Here is a 6,006-nt window from a genome sequence, read left to right as displayed (position 1 = left end):
AAAAATCAAAACAATCTTGAAAAGTATAACTTTACGATCAAAAAGCTGAAAAGTTCAACTTTATAGCGCTTATTTTAGTGCTGAAAAGTAGAACTTTTTAGTAGTTCGATTCTGTTATTTTTGGTGAAGTTTCGTTTCGTCATTCGAGAATGACATAAAAATAATAAGTTTCTCAGTATTTTAAAATACACAGCTAAAAAAGAAGTAATCCAACTGCGTGTAAAAGGCCTGGGTGTAAAATAAATATTGCATTATTTTATGCAATTTTATGTGATTTTATACCCTGATATATGTAGCCCATCAGTATGGGAAACCTACTTGACCGAAATGTCAAGCTCATATATGCGTTTATCCTTTCCATTCTTCACCGGTCTGATGGCCGAGTGGGCTAAGGCGCCAGTCCTTACTGTTGGTGCTGGGTTTGAATCCCGTCGGTTGCAACTTTTTTTGTGTTTGCAAAAATTGTACATGCAGTGTGTAATATTAAGTGTTTATTTCGACGAAGGTGATGTGCATGCTTTTGCATGCGATTATATTTCATTTTACCATATTTTACCATCGGATTTTTTGCTGTGTAGACGCAAGTATAACACAAACGAACAAAAATGTTTGAAAAAAGACATTTTCATTCCCAATCCCAATGAAGCAACTCATCTATGTTTCAAGTGTAAAATACAAGTGTAAATCTTTGTCTTTCGATCACTCTCAAAAATCTTCCAGTTTGTCATGTCTATAAATATGAAAATTTCCATAGCGCCATATATTGTTCCCCGAAAAAAAAAGAGTCATGGTCCAAATCTCATCCCCAGCGACTACTGGACGGCGGAAATTACCATATTATTAATGGTGCGGTCCCCAAGATATTGACCAAATCACAAAGCGGGTTTGCCACCAACCAACCGTCATCAGCAAACGCCAGAAACGAAACCGATCCCAGTAGAGCACATAAATTATGGCCACCACGGCGCGCCGGTGTCACGGTGCAGATTGGGACCGGAAAAATATGATTCATAATTATAATTTTGAGCAACCCAAAAAAATGGCTGAAGAAAACGAAGAAAGGAAAAATCGGTAACCGAATCCGCGCGGCCACCATTAATCGTGATGAAGATGAACCCTCAATTAATAAGACGAATCAGTGGCATAAATTATCATTTGCCACTCTACCGAATAATAACTGCTTCCTGGGGATATTTTTTTTTGAGATTTCTAGGGACCACAAGTCATCCACGGTATGAGGACAACAATTTTGATTTGGTTGGCTCGTTCTTCAAAACTATTTCAAATTTACTCATGCAACGGTATGGATCCCTGCTGGTCACTAAATTACATTTGTTCATCTTTCACAATATCGGGAGCCAACAGATTTCTGATTCTTTTCCGACGGTTGAATCCCCAAACAATGTCCCCAGTATCGATTCTAAATCGCTCTTTGTCTGAGGCGATATTTTAAGTGAAGCTTACCATGGAGATACACCCCCGCAAACGCCAAATCAACACCAAGATCGGTGGCACGTTTAAACAGCATGCATATAATTGGATTTAGAAATATTAGATTACCATAACCGATACAAACCACACAGTTGGGGATCTTCAGGTTCTGAACATATGAATTCTCGTCCATTTAAATCGTTAGGTCGTACTATCTTGTCCCAGGTGTCTTTTTGACGTTTCGGGTTTAACGTCAAGAGATTATTAAAGCTTCTGAAAGAAATCCAATATGAATAAAAAGATTATTTTGACACCTTTGTGGCACGTGTGTCAATTGCATATTTATAAATTCTTGTACAAAACATGTAGTTAAAACAACATAGCACGAAATGAGATAATATCAATAAAATTGTGACATTTTATCACATTGAAGAGATCAAATTTTCCATTCATTCCAAATATGCACACTACTGTGCACCCAAAAGTGCATCCTTAAACTCTCGGATTTCATTACGACTACCAAAAACCCATTTCGCGCATCCGCTCATCGAACTGACATTAAATATGTCATAAAACCACCCAAAAATGCTCATCACGAGCGCTTATAAAGTGTCACCCAAGAGCACCCCCAGATGAAAAATTAAAAACGTATTGCCTCCGGCCAGGGGCGATATCAATTAATATCGCACACTCACAAACACGGTCATCCAATTCCTGCACCACCAAGATATGAATCTCACAAAGGAGTGGCACAAAGTTATAACCTACCGGGGGCAACACCTTTTCGGGGCCCAATCCTCCCGGGGTGGAACCATTTCCGGGCTCAGATTTCACTCACCTGGGCCAAAATATCAATATATCGCCGCGAGATCACCCAGAAACAGAGACCCACTGAAAATGTATGTATTTTTGACGTTTTAATAATATATCTCGCGTGTGGAGGTTGGAGTTTGGTTTGGCGTCGTCGTTGGGATTTTTCGTTAATTTTAGGGACATAAATTTCACGCGCGACAGAAGTTGGAAAGTTGAGGCCCAAAACGAGCGAGCCCCGTATCATTTGGCTTCTTTCACAGTAAACTAATTTATATAAATTTTGAGTATCACGTAGTTCATTTCCTTTGCCCAGCGTTTAGGTTACTATTTCGGTGGCATATTCCGGAGGTAAATTGCTCCCATGGTGCTATCTTGGCACATTTCTACCCAAATTGTCTCCTTTTTTATTATTGTGTTATTTTAGGTATCATCTGAACTCTTAAATTTTCAGCTTATCATTAGGTAGATTGCTTGAATTGTTTTGCGTAATGATTGAAATGATTTTATAGAAATTATTTTTACTTGAGCAATTCGCTGCCAAAACCGGAAATGGATTTTATTTGTATTTTTTTTATTTGGCTCAAACTTTGTGGGGGCTTTCCATATTACGAAAGAATCTATTTTGTGTCATTGGTTCGCCCATTCAAGTCTCCATAAAAATTTGGCAGCTGTCGTAAATATTCGGAAATCTGTAACTTCTAAATGAATTTTCTGATCTATTTGTTGTCCTCGGCAAAGTTGTAGGTATTGTTGAGAAATATTCAGAAAAATAGGTATACGGAAAAGAAATTGCCGATTTTTTAATTAACTTTTTTTTTTTACAAAAACTCAATTTCCCAAAATACGTATTTTTGATTTTCCAGATTTTTTTTTTGTTTTAGAGGACCAAAACTTTTGAGCCATAGAGAAGTATTGTCAAAAATTCTGCGGCGAGTCATGAATTTTAGAAAAAATAGTGATTTTTGGAAAAATACGAAATTTTATGTATACAATTTTTTTGACAATTTTGTTTTATGTAAAATTGAATTTGCAATCGAATAGTACTTTGAAGATTTTTTGATCTAGTGCTCTTTTCAAAATAAAGCCACCGAAAGTTGGATTTCAGTTTTTCGAGTTTTAAAAATAGTGACAACGAGTGACCATTACTGAAAATATTTTTTTTGAAAAGTTCAGAAAATTTTCTATAAAATTGTCTAAGTGACATTGAAGATTGGACCTCTGGTTGCTGAGATACAGCGGCTTAAAGAAAAAGAAACAGGAAAATTGAAGTTTTCTTAGTGTCACCCAAACAAACCACCATTTCGTAATGTCTATATCTCAACAACTAATGGTCCGTTTTTCAATGTTAAAATAACATTCGTGATTTTTTATCAGGGCTAACATTTTAGCTTAATTTTCAGAATCTAGAATACCAAACGAAAAAGGTGTGTTAGAGATGATTTGATGTGAAATAAATGTTTTAAGATTATTTTTAAAAATGTAAGGGTTGATTTAAAATTAGTTAAGCTTGGTCATGTTTCCTTCAGGTCGACGTTGTCGTGCTATCTTGTCGCACGTCGCTTTTGACGTATCGAGAAAACGTGTTTTGATGTTTGACCTTGAATAAATGTAAATAACAAACACGCTTTGTTTGGTTGGCATTGTTCCGAAGTTTGGTTGAATTTGGTTGCCCGAGTTCCGAGTTATAATTACAAATGTTAAAGTAATCGGGCATGTACGTGTGTCAAACGCCGTCGGACCTAAAATCCCTTTGGCCAGTTGTCACACTTCCAGCTTTTTTCAGGGTGTGTCATGATAGGACGACAAGTTTGATACTTCTTTAACATTCCAACGCCCACGGCTCCAAAAAAGTTGGAACGGTAACTTCAACTCAATGGTTCTCGGGCATAACTCAACCAATCAAGATGATTCTTCTTTCCAGTGATTTGTTAGGATGTCTAGATGAGAACTTTGCAGAACTTAATTTGATCAAATCTGTAATTTTTGCGATCAAAAAAACATCGTTCCAACTTTTTTTTTCGCGTGCAAAAACAAATTCGCCAAAAAATCCGCGGAGGCTGTCGTTTAAAAAAAGGTGGAACGATGTTTTCGGTCGCAGAAATTACAGATTTGTTCAAATCAAGTTCTGCAAAATTTTAGGATCATCTAGACATTCTTACAAATCACTGGAAACAAGAATCGTCCCGATTGGTTGAGAAATACCCGAGAACCAGCGAGTTGAAGTTACCGTTACACCTTTTTTGGGAGGCTTGGGCGTCCGTGTAAGTTGGACATGCGTTGGGCGTTCCAGTGTTAACATTCCAACGCCCAAGGCCCCAAAAAAGTTGGAACGGTAACTTCAACTCAATAGTTCTCGGGCAAAACTCAACCAATCAAGATGATTCTTCTTTCCTTTGATTTGTTAGGATGTCTAGATGATTCTAGAACTTTGCAGAATTAAATTTGATCAAATCTGTAATTTTTGCGATCAAAAACATCGTTCCAACTTTTTTTTTCGCGTGTAAAAAAAAATCGCCAAAAATTCTGCGGAGGCAGTCGTTTTAAAAAAGGTGGAACGATGTTTTCGGTCGCAGAAATTTCAGATTTGATCAAATTAAGTTCTGCAAAGTTCTAAAATCATCTAGACATTCTTACAAATCAGTGGAAACAAGAATCGTCCCGATTGGTTGAGTAATGCCCGAGAACCAGCGAGTTGAAGTTACCGTTTCAACTTTTTTGGGAGGCTTGGGCGTCCGTGTAAGTCTGACATGCGTTGGGCGTTCCAGTGTTAATATGAAGAGTGATGACAATGCACGTAGTTTTGTTGGTTCCGTTTTTATTGTATCTCAGGATTGAAATCGAATTTTAACACTTAAACTACCATCCTCAATATTATCCCGCGAACTACCAAGCTAGCGAAAAAAGGCGAAGTCCAACTTCAAACAGCTGTATCTCGGCTCCCTGTGGACGGATTTTCAAAATTCAAGAAGCAAAAGATGCGGACAGATCTCTAGATTATTTTGCTTTTTGAAAAGTCAAAAACAGAGGCACTTACCCTAAGTTATTCCCAAAACCAACCAGGTAACTTTTTTTTAGCCCTCTATTTTCTAGTTGTTTTGCATTTTGGATCGAATGTTGAATGACAATTTGTTTAAAATTTTATCATAATGCAAGTTACAGTACAATTATGATACCCAATACCATATTGGACCGATCTGGCCACATTGGGACCGGTTCCAGGTTCTCCGGTGAAACCCGAAATATCCCCAATTCCAGAGTATTTTCAAGAATTTTATTAGAATGGCAATATGGGTATCAAAATTCAGCATTTTCAAAATCAAGCTCACTGATGACGCTGAAAACCATTTTGGACATATCTGGCCACATAGGGACCGGTTCCAGGTTCTCCGGTGGAACCCGGAATATCCCCAATTCCAGAGTATTTTCAAGAATTTTATTAGAGTGGCAATATGGGTATCAAAATTCAGCATTTTCAAAATCAAGCTCACTGATGACGCTGAAAACCATTTTGGACATATCTGGCCATTTTGGGACCGATTCCAGGTTCTCCGGTGGAATCCGGAATATCCCCAATTCTACAGTATTCTCAAGAATTTTATTAGAGTGGCAATATGGGTATCAAAATTCAGCATTTTCAAAATCAAGCTCATTGATGACGCAAAAAACTATTTTGGACATATCTGGCCACTTTGGGACCGGTTCCAGGTTCTCCGGTCGAACCCGGAATATCCCCAATTCCAGAGTATTTTCAAGAATTTTATT

Source organism: Culex pipiens, chromosome 2 (assembly GCF_016801865.2).
Source record: "Culex pipiens pallens isolate TS chromosome 2, TS_CPP_V2, whole genome shotgun sequence".
In the NCBI taxonomy this organism is placed as follows: Eukaryota; Metazoa; Arthropoda; class Insecta; order Diptera; family Culicidae; genus Culex; species Culex pipiens.
The sequence above is the reverse complement of the archived record's forward strand: the minus strand, read 5'-3'. Positions refer to the sequence as shown.